At 42.3% G+C, this 15,088-nt stretch overlaps 1 long non-coding RNA gene across 1 annotated transcript; it reads right to left on the reverse strand.

Annotated features, from left to right (window-relative positions):
• Positions 1-7,077: 7,077 nt before the first annotated feature.
• Positions 7,078-14,701, reverse strand: LOC131833075 (uncharacterized). Its single transcript, XR_009354300.1, has 4 exons — positions 14,534-14,701; positions 13,405-13,526; positions 12,786-12,863; positions 7,078-7,343 (listed from the first exon to the last, which is right to left on the reverse strand). It is a non-coding gene; the product is annotated as an uncharacterized LOC131833075 (long non-coding RNA).
• Positions 14,702-15,088: the final 387 nt, after the last annotated feature.

Genomic DNA, 15,088 nt, shown 5'->3' on the forward strand with positions numbered 1-15,088 from the left:
TGTTTTGTTTTGGACTTGGGTTTTTGCAAAGGTCTTTTTTCCACCTGATTGACTGGAAACTATCTGATAGTCAGAAGGCTGGCATGTGCCCTCTTACCACAACTTCCAAAATGCAAGTGGGTAAATAATAATCTGGGAAAAGAGGTGTAGATGACATCTGGCTTTTATGTCTAGCAATGGCTAGGAAACAGGAGCATCACGGCTGAAATCTATGTTCTCCAGTGTGCATGAAGGAGTTGTTCTTAGCATAAATCTTGAGAGGGCATTTCCCAAGCATAACATGTATGTTCGAAGGAAAGAAAGCATAAGTGACAGCAGCTATGGGCGAACCAAAGCAAGTGCTTCTTTTCACTTAAAACTGACTAACTCTCCGTGATGAACATTTGATTTTCATGACACACTGAAGAAATGGGAATTTTTTACTAGGGAAAGTTTCAACCCACTTTAAAAATGAAGAAACTTAGAACGCCTGGGTGGTTCATTGGGTTAAGCCTCTGCCTTCGGCTCAGGTCATGATCTCAGGGTCCTGGAATTGAGCCCCGCATCGGACTCTCTGCTCAGCAGGCAGCCTGCTTCCTCCTCCTCCTCTGCCTGTTTCTCTGCCTACTTGCGATCTCTCTTTCTGTCAAATAAATAAGTAAAATCTTAAAAAGAAGAAGAAGAAGAAGAAACTCATAAGGCCTTTTGTTTTGAGAGTCCAACTTAATTACTGGAACGTGACCGCCAGAGGTGACTCTGAGAACAAAGGAACCATATGTTAAAACTGCATGGAGGGGCACCTGGGTGGCTCAGTTGGTAAGTGTCTGCCTTTCTCACAGATCATGATCCCAGGGTCCTGGCATCAAGCCCCCCGTCAGGCTCCCTGCTCAGCGTGGAGACTACCTCTCCCTCTTCCTCTACCTGCTATTCTGCCTGTTTGTGCTTGCTCGCTCGCTCTCTCTCTGTCAAATAAATAAATAAATCTCAGAAAAAAAAAAAAAACAAAAAACACATGGAGCCCATGCCCACTAATGGTCATGCACACTGTCCAGCTGTCCTCACAAACACCTGTCACAGAAAGCCCTCACTCCTAGTGACAGCAAGACTGCATGAGTGATCACAGGTGGTCCAGGTGCTTGTGAAATTTTTCTCTAATAATTGCGATTTTTGTTTTGTTATTTGTATGTTATTGGTCCTGTGATAAGTGGGGCTTTCTGCACTGATGGTTTTTCCAGGACCTTTTGTCCCTTACGCTTGTCTCCGCGTTTCAGGGTGTTGATACCAAACACCGAAGGACACCAGCTTAGCAGTCGGGTGCTTGCTAGCTGGGTCAGGGGTGGGTGAGGGGTTCCTATGCCCACCCTACAGCTCTGCTCAGACGGTTCATCTGGAAGAGCTGCCTCCTCACCTGTGGGCCAAGCCTCGGTGCTCTGCGAAAGGATGGCTCCACCCATCCTCATTCGCCTGCGTGCTCGCTGATGGGACCCCTTTGTCGCCTTCTCGCTCAGCCCAGCCCCTGCGGATTTGCACTTGGCCTCAGAGCATACTCTAGGCTCCCAGCTCTCCATCTGACCATTCGTGGGTACCCCATGCCAGGTTCCTGCCCTCCCTCAGTCCCGTGAAGACTTTTACCTGAAGATTTTCCCTCCGTGCCTGCTACTCAGTCTGTACTAAGCATACTGCATATGCCATTTTGTATTTTGTTCTAACCCCAGTGCACAGACCAGGAAGCAGGGGCTCAGACAGGCTGAACGACAAGCCCCCAGGTATCAGGAGAGCGGGGCTGACCCTGAGCAAGGGTGCGACTCCCCCAGACCATGGCTCAACTCCCAGCCCAGCCACTACCCCAGGACCTTACTCCATTAATTGTAAAACCTCCTTCATCATCACTGTGCTCTCTGCCATGCCACTACTCTCTGCCCATAAATAGGCCTAATTCTACCTGGGACAGAGAAGAGAGAAACTTCTTTGGATCCTGCTACTCCCTTTTCCTTTTTTTCTTTCAAGGTTGAACATTCTGGAAAAGACCCCACCCCCATCCCCACAGCAGTCCTAACACCTGCTTGCTTCCTCCTCAACACTCAACTGAAAAGCTGACATCGAAAATCCCCGGTGACCTTGCACTGACCAGATCCTCAAACCCTGTGTCATCATCTGTGCCTTCTCCGTCTTCAGCTTCCCTAAGCACGCCAGCCCAGGACTCCTCCGCTCACACACCCCCTCAGTGACCAAGGTCTTTAAAATCTACTTTCACAGTTTGCCTGCACTTGGCTGTGTTCGTTCCCCCAGTTCCACCACTGTTCCCATGGTGTTTACTGGTCTCTGCAACTCCGTCCATTTCCTCTAGGGACCCCAGCTTCGGTGCTCATGCTGCAAGCCTCTCTTTTTTGGGGGATGCCCACCCACGCCACCTCCACAAAGCTCCTGTAGCTACAGATCTGGAGAGCACCCTTCTTCCTCTCCAGCCCAACCCTGGAGCTCAAGCAAAGAATGCCACAAAGCCCAGTCAGACATCTGCCCACTCCAAGTCTGATATAGAAGCTCCTTCACTTGGACAATTGTACTGGCTTTCATTCCACCTAAACTCATTAAGAACGTGAGGAGAGGTGTGCAGGCTACAAAATCCTGAGATACGTGAATGAGGTAAATCATTTGTCCATCCAATAATCTCTGTTCTAATATAACAGAATTAGCAGACACTCTTTGAAACTTGAAAGAACAACTTAGGTCAAATTAAACACTGCTTTTACAAACCTGATAGCTGAAGAATGAGAAATTTTGAAATGGTTTTTAAAAGATCAGGAAAGGGGCACCTGGGTGGCTCAGTGGGTTAAGCCTCTGCCTTCAGCTCAGGTCATGAACTCAGGGTCCTGGGATTGAGCCCCACATTGGGCTCTCTGCTCAGCAGAAAGCCTGTTTCCCTCTCTATCTCTCTGCCTGCCTCTCTGCCTACTTGTGATCTCTGTCTGTCAAATAAATAAAATCTTTTTAAAAAAAATAAAATAAAATAGAATAAAAAACAAAAGGTCAGGAAAAACTTGCATAAATGTATAACATAAATTTCTCGTGGAGGAGTGGGTGCAATGAACACCTAGTCTATGCGGCCCCCTTGGTTTGGCCATGCCCACTGCTCTTCGAGCTCCTGGTTCTGAGTTCCCACAGGACTGAGAGATCTATGCATAGAGGTTACTGCTCAACTACACATTATCTCGAAATGTTTGACATTACCCCATGGATGTCCATTCCAAGACTTCAGCTAGATTATAAGCTACCTGATTTCAAGGCCACGTCTGCTTTTTTTCTACATCCTCCACAAATCCTATTATTGTAACCATTGAGGTATTTTGGAATAAACAGTTGTAGTTAATCTTGAAAAATGTGAGATTATGTCTTCCTCAACTGCATTGTTTTACATTTGAAAGCATGTTGGTATCTCCCTCTGGGTTAATAAAGGGCTGCATAGGTTGTTGATCTGACCAACTGCAGTATTTTGTGTGTGTATAGGGGTGTGTGTGGTTAACTATAATTTCTTCTCCTACAACTGATCTAATTACAGATGTATGCTAACAGTTCAAGCCAAGCACAAATAAAGACAGACATGATCATGCTTAAAATTGCCTAACACTACCCGGAAAAAACCTTTGATGACAATTTTTAATATTAAAACTATACACCCAGGTACACCTGTCTGGCTCAGTTAGAAGAGCATGTGAGTCTTGATCTTGGCATCATGGGTTCGAGCCCTGCATTGCATGTACAGATTACTAAAAAATAAACAAATAAAACTTTTAAAAATGGCTATACAACTATGTGCAATATTAAATCTGAATATATTATTTCCCTTAAAATAGACACCAAGTCTTTGATAAGAAAAATAGTCACTTTTTTTTATATTATGCATTTTCTCTAATCTAACCCATCATTTGTAAGTAGAGGCCACTTCAGTTGTGTCTTTTAAGGATCAGAGGAGTTTGTAAATTCTCCATGGCAGCAAGACTTGTGGGAAAGCACTTCTTGATATAACCACAACTCCTGAGCCCTAAGGAAATGGAAAAGAATCTGTAGGGACTCTTGTCCGTTGTCCATAAAGTTTCTAAATACTCATCTCATACTCAAACAGCCAAGTTCACCACTTGAATTTTTCACTCTACTGACATCACTACCTTGTGTTAAATTATAAAAGGCAAGTTTAAGAGACCTGTTATCATGTTGGATTAAACACAGTCCACTGTCTCCCAGTTTGGCTACAGCAGGCCCTTCCAGACATCAGGGAAGTGGATTCTAGGTTTTGAAACCACATTTACTTGACAGAAGAGAAAACCACAGAAATCGGGATAAGATGTTGGCACGGAATCAATGGTCTCCCTGTGGAGACGACCCATTTCCTTCAGAGAAGATTCTTTCTCAGGCATAATTTTGAGGTTACTTTGGAGACAGGAGAACATCTCAGGACAACAACGTGGGTCTCGCAGTGAGGAAGGAGCCACTGGACAGACAGCCCTGACTCTCAGAATGCGGTTCTTGGTCAGCAAAGGGCAAAACTTGCAAACAATTGTTAGGTCTTAGAATTAATATTGCTGTCATCATAGCTCTTCAAAACCCACATGCTTAAAATCCCAACAGCTTAAAAAGTAAGCAATACCTGAACTCTACAACAACCTCTGCTTGTTTTTTCTTTTCAAATAAATAAATAAATAAAAACTTGAACCTTAGAGGAGAAATATTAAGTCCCAACCCACGTACTCCCCAAACAGTTAAAGTGGAATCCACTCCCACTTTTCCTTCGCTGTTCCTACAGTGGAGCGATCCCTTTATTCTCATCTTTTGTCTTCCCCTTTCCATCTCTGCTTTGAAGACCAAAGAGCTTTACAGAAGGTCTGACTGATTCAAAGAACCAATTGTAGAAGATGCTCTCCCAGCAAAGCCATCTGCTAAGCAGACAGATTCCCCCAGGCATCTGCTTGTAACACATACGACAGAACACCTCCAGGCAAATCGTATGACCCAGATGCCAGCAGATCCACTCTTCTTGAACCTTTTCTGTGTGACGAGGATTTTAATCTTGGCAATCATCAACATGGCTTCCACTGTATTTCCATATAGGACAATGTTTCTTTTTGTCAATTATGAGAAGTCACATTCCTCTGATAAATTCACATTCTCCTTTGGAAAACCTATAGCATGCCGCCCTAGCATCACCTTCCTTTCCTCTTTGCTGGTTCACAGTGTAAAATATTTTGAAAGGCACTTGGGGAATTTATTTAACCTAGTTTGGAAATATCTCTGTACGTATGAAAAAGTAAAATAAAACAGCCTCTAGTTTCTGAGCACCTCCGTGTTCATCCTTCACTAGAATTCAAGAACAAGGTAACTAGAAGCCATACTAAGCTGCTGCTGGGGAAAATGCTATTTTACAGAGAGTCGTCTGGCGATTCCGCACTAATGAATGCCTTCTGTATGTTTCCTTAGATAAAGTTATGATTCACCCAGCAGATGAACACCAAAGCAGCTCAAAGGTCAGAAAATGACAGGGAAAAACGTTTTGAAATACAGACGCAGATTGTTTATTCCTAAACTCCTTATCCCCGCCCCTCCTATCCCTCTCAACCATGTGGAGCAAAATAACTCCTTGCATTTTCTGACCGAAGCAGTTCCATTTGAAAAGCTTGCCAGTCGGGATGTTTGAAAATGTTGCTGAATGATTAAACACAAATCCTTAAACGGAAAGAGCTGGTTTGTATTAACTATCCTAGAGCAACGCTGTCTGCCCACACTTGTGCCCATGTCTGGCTGCCGGCTGATAAACGTGGTGGCTTTAAGATATTACTTATTAGCATGCCTGTATATTTCTACCTCACACAGTCACCCAGGGGTGATTGCTATCTGTTAATTGAATTCTGTGCCGGCAACTGTGTCTTTGTGTGCTCACCATTATAATTTCAAGGATTGTAACTTCATTTCCTATTTACCAACAAGAGTGATAAAAATATAAAGTGATGTATTTATGCATTCCCAAATGTGTGATGTGTGCGCATGTGTGTATAAGGATATATATTTATGTATATGCATAAATATATATATATATATTTTAAAGGAGAGTGGCTTAAAGTCACAATACATTACAAAAAGACGCAATTTATTAAACTCAACATTTCTATCTAGAAATGTGTGCGTGCAGCCACTTGGAGTCTCCTGCTATTGAGTGTGGCTGATGAGTCTATAGAGCGGAAGCAGGCGTTTTTATTTTTTACACAATAATCAAAACTGACACTGTGGGCAGAATAACCAGTGAACAGTTATGAAACTGTTCATTTATAAACCTGTCTTTTTCCGGGGCGTGTGAGAATAAGCCACAGTGATTTCGTTAGCCCTCTCTGGATTCTCAGAATGCATCTGTCTGAATCAGGCATCGCATGTAATGCACCTGCCGTGAAGAAGCCGTTTGGATCCGGGATGAGGAGGACACATCATCAGCCCTGCTGAGTCAGGGCAAGGGGCGGGGTCTGTGGATATCTGAGAATCACGGATGTCAACCACCCTGATGCCAGACTGATCTCAATTTCCTCTCACCGAAAGTTAAGTCATTGGCTCCCATTTTCTGAGACCTGATGTCCTAAGGCACAGTGAAAGTTTGAAGTCCTGTAGCTAAATAATGTGTCTGATAATATGTTTGGTTAATCACTGGTAAGAAAGAAAGGTCATTGACCGACGGTCGTAACTAATCCAGAAACAATGTTCTGGACAATCCTAACAATCTGAGTGACTTCACCAAGTTATACAAGAGTTATTTCCCAGTTTGGAGAAGATGGAGAGAATGGTTTAGAATAGTGGCTATTCTAATCACTACCTTTGGTGGTACACCTAGTTACGTACCGAAGACCCCTGGTTCTGGATGAAACTCTCCCCTTCAGAAGGTCTGGCATATTCCCTTATTAAAATGCATTCTGAGCTCAGAGTAGCTGTGGGATTTCTGGAACCTCGGAATATTTGGATTCAAATCACAGTGCTTCTCTACCTATAGACCAAAAGTGGCAAAATAGCAATAAATGAAAAACAATCAAATAAATAGAGGCAGATTTCTAAGGAATCCAATTTGATCAGAAGATAGTTTCTAATTATAGAAACTGGTCCCCCCATCCCTGGGTTAAGCATTGGTCCACATCAGTCTTGGCAGATCACGTCCCAGAAACACACAACACAGGGGACGAAGACTTGCCTCTGGCACCAACCAAATCCTGGCATTCTCTCGATCCAACTCTGAGGATCCCTGATGCCTTGTATGGTCTTGTGGCAAGTGTCCAGCTGCTGCTGAAGTGAAGTACCCTGTACACGGAGACACGTACTCACAGTGCTTAGTACCTTCCCTACAACATAAAACAATTAAAATTAAATTAAAATTCCATTCTAGTACTACAGGTGATGTTTTTAGGTATTGAAGAAAATATAATTAATTTTTTCCAACTCAATTCAAATAAAAATCAAGACTCTACTTTGTAATACACTGATTTCCAAACTAAAAACAAGCAAGACAAAGAGCTTACAACCAAGCTTATAAGAATGCTTGGGGAGGATGAGTGGGCGTGATGGAGAAACAGGAAATAGACAAGAATACAAAAAAAAAAAAAAAAAAAATGAGGGTCGTAAATAAAAGAGAAAGATCGAATGGTGTTGGGAGGAGGAAAAAAATCACAACACACTTGGCAGTGAAAGGATAGCAAACAACTTATGGAGAGATGGCATCAGTGATTTACCTAGAAAGGAAATTTAAGGTTTCAAAATGGACAAACAATGTAGGCAGACAACCCCCGCCAAGGAAGCCACGTAAGGAAAATCAGAGGGAAGCAGAAGTCTGGGTGTGCAGCCCGTCAGTACTGGGTTGTAGCACACAGGTAGAAAAGACAGTGAGCTGAGCCCCAAAAGGGGGGACCAGCCACATCATGAAGGGCCATCCCCAACCAGCCGTGGAGGCGGATCACATGGTGAGTCATAGGGAGCCTCTGACAGTTGCTGGGCAAGAGAAGTCCAGGACTACAGAGGTGCTTTCAGAACAGTAGTCTACAAAGTGTGAAGAAGAGGTTGGGCTTCAGGCAGAGAGAAGACATATTACAAGCATGGACTATTAGAAGAGAAAGACAGGTGTGCCAGGCAATGTGGTCACAGTGATGCTGCATAACAAACAACTACAAAATTAACAGCAACATCCAACAGTAAGCTCTTATTTGGGTCACAGATCTGCAGGTTGACTGGGAGTCAGCTTATCTGGGCTTCCAGATAGCTTATATCTTAGGACCAGTAAGCTAACTTATGCCTGTCTTCTCAGCAAGGGCAGATCCAGAGGACAGACACACAAGAGCCCAAGCACAGTGTGTGTAAGCACATTTCAAGCTTCTGTCGAGTCACACTATTAACCTCCCATTAGCTAAATAAGTTCCTTGGTCAATCACAACATTAATAAAATAGGGATGTCCACCTCTTCCATGGAAATAAGCAATGGAGTATGAACAGTCTGAGCAAGAATTCAACCCACCCTAAGAGGGTCAAGTCAAGGTGGTGACCCTTGAGATAAGAAAGATGAAACAGATGTGATGAGTCTTATAGAGGCAACCCCTGAAAAGTTCACATAAAGGGTAGGATTAAAAGGAAAAGTGGGGAACAAAAAAAGAAAAGATAAATTTCAGTTTTCAAACCTGGGAAGTTATGATTATTTCGAAGCCACATTCTTAAGTATTAAGAAGAAATTAAATTTGGAGAGGAGCACAGTGCACACCATCTACTGAATTTAAAGTACGATGAGGGTCGGGCATAGATGTCCAAGGGGCGCCTTTTTCTATAGAACTAGAACTCAAACAAAAGTCAGGTTGAAAGAGAGTTCCACTCGTCGTCTGCATGGAGGCTGGACTCAAGAGTTGAAGCGAATCTTCCAGAAAGACATCCTTCGCAGAAGAGAGGGCAGGCCCAAAGACAAGGTCTCCAAGGATTGCACCCAGACCTCAGACCCCACACAGAAGGTTACCTCTGGCCGCTCCTCTTTTCCATCTTCCACATCCAGTTGCTTACAAAATTCGAAACATTCTTTTACTGGGATGTACATTAAACTTTTCCTCAAATTTCATTTTCACCACCACTTTTGAGTTTAATATGAAATAGCAATAAATCTCAAACCCTGGAGGAAGCCAAAATTACAGATTTGGAGTTAGTAGCAAGAGGAAAGCTAGAGAGGCAGATACAGGAGTTGTCCCTATAGAGCTGGGGGAGCTGGAGTTAACAGGAGTTAGTTGAGACCACCAAAGGAATCAGTACATAATGGAACAAGGTGACAAGAAACTGAGGCGAGAAGGTCCCTATGTTTTAGGAGCATGGAGAGGACGAAAAACCAGTAAAGGACAGTGGATTTTAGTCATTGAAGATAGAAAGTAGGGCTAGGTGTCAAGACATTAAGGGTAAAGAGATATCTAGGAATGAAGTGGTCCCATCAATGTGTTGAATATTGATAGAGTAGTAGAAGAAGTGAGGTCTGGGGAAGAGACATGATAGGGTAGAGTGGAAGTCACAGGGGTTTTGAGATACACTTTCACTAAAATGAATGTGAAAGCCAGAAGACAAAGGGTTAATATGGACCGCACTCCCAGAAGGATTCAGTGATGGATCCAGAGAGGCAAGAAAGACTCAGTGATGAACCCAGAAAGGACCAAGGCAGGGCATAATAGCCAAGGGACATTTTCAAATGTTTGCACAATTTAAAAAAAATGGAATCTTTGCATTTGAAGAAGATGTAGTACTTCAGTTAGCTGTTGACAAGGGGAGACTGGAAAGCAGCATTCTAATTCTTTCCTCGTGCCTCATTCCCAGGCTGACTTTTCACACATTGAATACCACTCACCAATTTATAGTTAACTAATAAGGGTCAAAGATTTGGCTGGTTTTCTGAAGGCTTCCAAACCCCAATCAAAAATTAGTGTTCAGTTTCTATCTCCTTGGGCTGAAAATTCTTCTGACCCGATTACTCTGTGCGAGTAGTTGTACATTGTCCATATCCTCTGAGGCACCATCTCCCACCTACTTCCTAGCTAGAGTTCTTAACCATCTTTCTCCTTGCAGTTGCATGACTTGGGTACGCAAGGAAGGTGTCAGATTATTAGGGTATTTCAAGTTGATTGCTCTCCACTATGTTTAGCAATTTTTAAAGATTTTATTTATGTATTATAGAGAGAGAAAGAGAGAGGACACTAGCAGGAAAAGGGGAACGGAGGAGGGAGAAGGAAAGAGAATTCCAATCAGACTTCACACTGAGCGTGGACCTGATCCATGGCTCACAGGGCTCAGTCTCAGGGCCCTGAGATCATGACCCGAGCTGAAACCGAGAGACGGATGCTTACCTGACTGCATCACCCAAGGACCCCTTGACCGTGTTTAAGCTTTAGGGAAACTGGAATATGCTCACCAACAAAACTAAATGTTTTTTTATTTTATTAAACATAAATATGAAGTATATTTGTTTAATAAGACATGAAAGTTTTCTGTAGATGATATCGATTACTAACAGGAATATCTACCTGAGAAGCCAGACTGGGAGAAAGTACGTGTATGCTTGTGTGTGTGTGTGTGTGTGTGTGTGTGTGTGTGTGTGTGTGTGAAGGAGAACACTTGCCCCCCATCTTCTCCATAATAGAAATGATAATCAGAGTTACCGTTTTGGAGTATTTGCTATATGGGCACTTGACATAAGTCATGTCACTCAAGTTGTTTATCTTTCTGGTAGACATTAATGTTTTTGAACCTCCCAGAGCAAAATGCCCATCTTCTCTGCACACCGTACCCTGATCCTGTCTCTTGCTGTCTGATCCGTGGCTTTCTTTTCAATATATTTTTTCTAGTGTTGGTGTAGAGTAGGTGTTTCCATTTCTACCACTTCCTATGTTGTTTTTTTTTTTTTTTTGTATAATTTCAATTTATCCAGAAGATTTAAAACCAGAGAATTTAGAATGCAAAGGAACTCAGGAGGTCTCTACTCCTCCTCTTTTTCTATTGATTAGAGCACCGGCGCTCACAGAGGCTGAATTGTGAGCTTACGGAGCCAACTACCGGATGAGAACTCCAGCTTCCTGGATCAAAGTCTAGTACCCGACACATGACCGTTTCATCTCACCACAGCAACTCTGATGCGCCCACTTGTCCAGCCCCCATCTGATCCCGGGTCGGTGGCTGGACTCCTAAAGCTGATGTCATTCTGCAGCTGGCCTGAGTATGGAGATAAATCCAACACAAACTTAGGTAATTCTCAAAGAGTGAGTGTGATAAACCTCGCTTGCTGATGTGTAGCATTAGTGGCCATCTGCAAACCAAGCCATTGGCTTCCCTTCACCCAGGCTGTTTTTGGCCTTTGGGAGCTCAAGTAGGTCAATCCTAAATGCACTAAATGCACTAAAATGCCCTGAGACACAAACACGTTGCATAGTCCATAAACACAGCAATTAACTCTTCCGCTGCCCAAAGTTCTACTGCCAGATGGAAAATGAGAACTCTCCCAGCCAGAAGAGAGGGAAAGCCAAAGCCGGTTACCTAGCAATCTATCACTGCAATTCTTCTGGTCCAGTACGTTCTGCTAATTATATATTTTCAAAATATGAACATTTTTTAACTTTCAAAAGTTAAATGTGATTTGATTTCAATTTTATATTTATGTATTCTTTACCGAGCATGCAATATAGCCATCCACGTTGAGGTATCCTCTTACTTCGGTGACCGAGTGGATGTTTCCATGAAAGTAAATACCCACCTATTTCCTAAATATTTACATAATGAGCTATTTAAATGCAAGGGATTCTAATATATGTAAACAATTGCAAATAGCATATTTGGGAAAATCCAAAACAAAAATATCCACCGTTACTTGTAATATGTGACTCATAACTTAGTCAAAGCATATTTCTGAGTTCTTATGCCATGAAGAACTGTATACGATAGTCATAAGCATAATATATTTTCAAGACAATTAGAAACCAATAAAATGAAGGAGTGAAATACAGTGTGACAAGATTGAAGAGTTATTAAGTGTCAATTATAATTTTTTCCTTAAATTATGCCATGTGCAATACCCAGAGGAATATATTTTAAATCATCAGATCAATCAATCACAACAAAGCCCATAGGAAGTGATTTCACACTTTCCTGTGAATTATGACAAGTCACATAGTGCATAGTTTTTGTTCAGAAACATTCATCTTACTTCCATGCATTCCAACTCAGCATCCATCCTTCCTTTTTACTAGAAGAGGAAATGGAAAAGAAAGAGGGATATGGTGGAGCAAACACTTTTTGCCCTTGAAAAGCCATGAGACTGTTCCCACCAGTGAGAGACTCGTATCTGTCTACCCCGTACTAATTAATCACTGCCCTCCAAAACCTCTTTTCACACACAGAGCTGAGACCAGTCAGCTCAGAGCTAATGAGTGACACTGTCGCACTTGGTGATGGCAAGGGCGTGGAAAAGGTTTGGACAGACAAAAATACCTTCCTTAACTGTGACTGGAGGCCGTCCCTTCCCCGTTCTTCTCAACCACGATAACCTGAAATAACTGACTAGATGAATGGAATGCTGCGCCATGGTTTGTCCCATCTGCTGGAGTCGCCTTAATACGGCACCTCAAAAGCCAAAAGCAAATCAAAGTTATAACTGGTCTTGAATTTTTTCATTGCTTCCCTAGGCTCACCTTATTCAAGGGGGTGAGTTTTTTGCAAACTAATTTCTATAAAGAACCTGAGAACCATGGGAGGGAATTTAAACGAACAGAAGAGAGGGACATCACCTCTTACTCAGTCTCAAGCATGTCCTGCGGTGCCACGTTAGGGAAGTGGGTGCCTTTCTTTGTGGGCGAGGGGTGAGCCTGGAAAAACAGCTGCATTAGTCAAGAACAGATCTGGCCCATCAGCATTTTAGGGTGTTTTCCTCTTAAAAGATAGTAGACCTATCAAATTCCAATATTTTTATAGTTCTAATAGATTTATTCATTCGAAGGGGAGGGGGCAAAAGGAGAGGGAGAGAGAAAGGCTGAAGCAGACGCCATGCGGGGCGGGGATCCCGACATGGGGCTCCGTCTCATGACCCTGAGATCATGACCTGAGTCAAAACCGAGAGCTGGATACTTAACTGACTGAGCCACCCAGATGCCCAAATTACAATATTTTTAAACCAGAAATACGCACACACATACACACATATGTAAGTGTGTATCTATGTATTTTATATGTTTTGGGTATATATTTTATTTGTATTTTATTTTGTAAATGTTTTCTATGTATTTCACATATATCTCTGAGTAGGAGGGGTTCTATTTGCTGTTTACAACTCCCAACAACACAGTGAACACTTGAGGGCTGTAGTTCCCTCCCACAGTGGAAACCGAAGAACGTCTTTTCAGCACTTACTTGAGGAGAGCACCTTGTTAACACGGTCCAGGCTTCCGCAATGAATTGAGCACCTCAGTCACTTAACCGACTGAAACAGATGAACACTGAGCTTTTCCTAGATATGCACCATGTTTTTCGTTCTGTAAAATAACGAAAGTGTTAGTGGCCTAACACTTCTCCTGTTAAATCACACAAGTAAAATGCAAATTAACAAAGGCAAAATACAAAAGAAGCACTCAAAGACTTCAAGAGTTTGAAAGATTTTATAAGAAAAAAAATTATGAAAACCAACAAAAAAAGTACCACAGATCCATTTCCTCCAATATTTTCACAGTGAGCTTTTTATTATAGAAGCTACACTTTTCGACAAGTTCATTTTCCCCAGTCTGTGTCCAAGTAAGTCATTTGTCACATCTGAGTGCATATATTTTGTTCTGGACCCATAAACCCTAGGGAAGGTTCACTTTCTTTTTCATTGAAATTCTTCCCTGATGGATTTTTTTTTTCTTTTCTTGCAGAGTAATTTTATACTGCCAGTGGTGTTCGCAATAATATATTAAAAGTTAAATTTATGTCAACATCCCCAGATCAACTATCAGATGTTGCTATTAACGCTGACATCAAAATCACTAAGAAATTCCCATCATGTAAATTAATTATCGGAATTGTATCAGCATGAATACGTAATGACATTATTCATGCAAATAATTAAAAATATGCCTCCTGAAAACAAATTATAATAATAGAATAAAATGTCATTATTGTGGCCTCCCGACAATCCATTAGGCTTGGCTTAGGCACTCAAGACTTCCAGATTATCATAAAGAAAAGGAACATAATGAAGGCATGTTATTAATGCCAAAATGAAAAGTGTGAGGATGACACAGTAGTGGGCCAGGTCATGGTGGTGCCCAGGCCACCTTCTCATGGCACCTTTTCACCGTCCAATTATCTCCACCGTTACTGTTGAAAAGAATACTATTGTTATTTTACTATTGCCAATTTTGAGTCTCAAAGGACCTCTCGCCTAGAAAGGTTGCAGTTATTAAAATACTGGTGTTGTTCTAGAATGCAGCAGGGAAAAAACATAATTAACCTGCCTGCTCGCAGGTTATCTCTCGCTACCCCGCAAAAACGTAATTACTACCTCTCGGTGAGCACAGGGAGAGCTGGTTATGGAGTTCGCCAACGTACGCAAACCTTCCCAAGAAGAGAGACGTAGCAATGACAGGATTCAGGCTCCTCTAGGGAAAAAAAAAATGTCGAACCCCATGGAATTAACACGCTAACAATGTCCACACCAAAGCCCTTAGCTCAATGGTCGTTGCTATTAATGACTCATATTTAAAACGGTGAGAACATTGGCTGTGAGGCCAACTGAGCAGGAAGCAGAGCCTATCTGTGCCTTTCCCTCCCAGCCAGATTCCCTCAAAGACTCTTTTGTCTGCCGAAGAATCAGAACCTTGTCCAAATCCACTTACAATGTGGGGCTCTGATTCTAGGGAAAGAAGCAAAACTTCACAGGCCAGAGTTGCAATGAATTCATGTAAAAATGGAAGATCTCACCACGGAAAACACATAAACACATAGCAATAGGTGTTATCAGCAGAGTAAGAGGCAGCCTTGGGTGGAGAAAAGGGACGTCGTATCAGTTCCCAAGAAAGTTGCTTTGCTGGGTAATAGGGAGCCCTTGCTTGGTAGA

Source organism: Mustela lutreola, chromosome 6 (genome assembly GCF_030435805.1).
Source record: "Mustela lutreola isolate mMusLut2 chromosome 6, mMusLut2.pri, whole genome shotgun sequence".
Taxonomy (NCBI): domain Eukaryota; kingdom Metazoa; phylum Chordata; class Mammalia; order Carnivora; family Mustelidae; genus Mustela; species Mustela lutreola.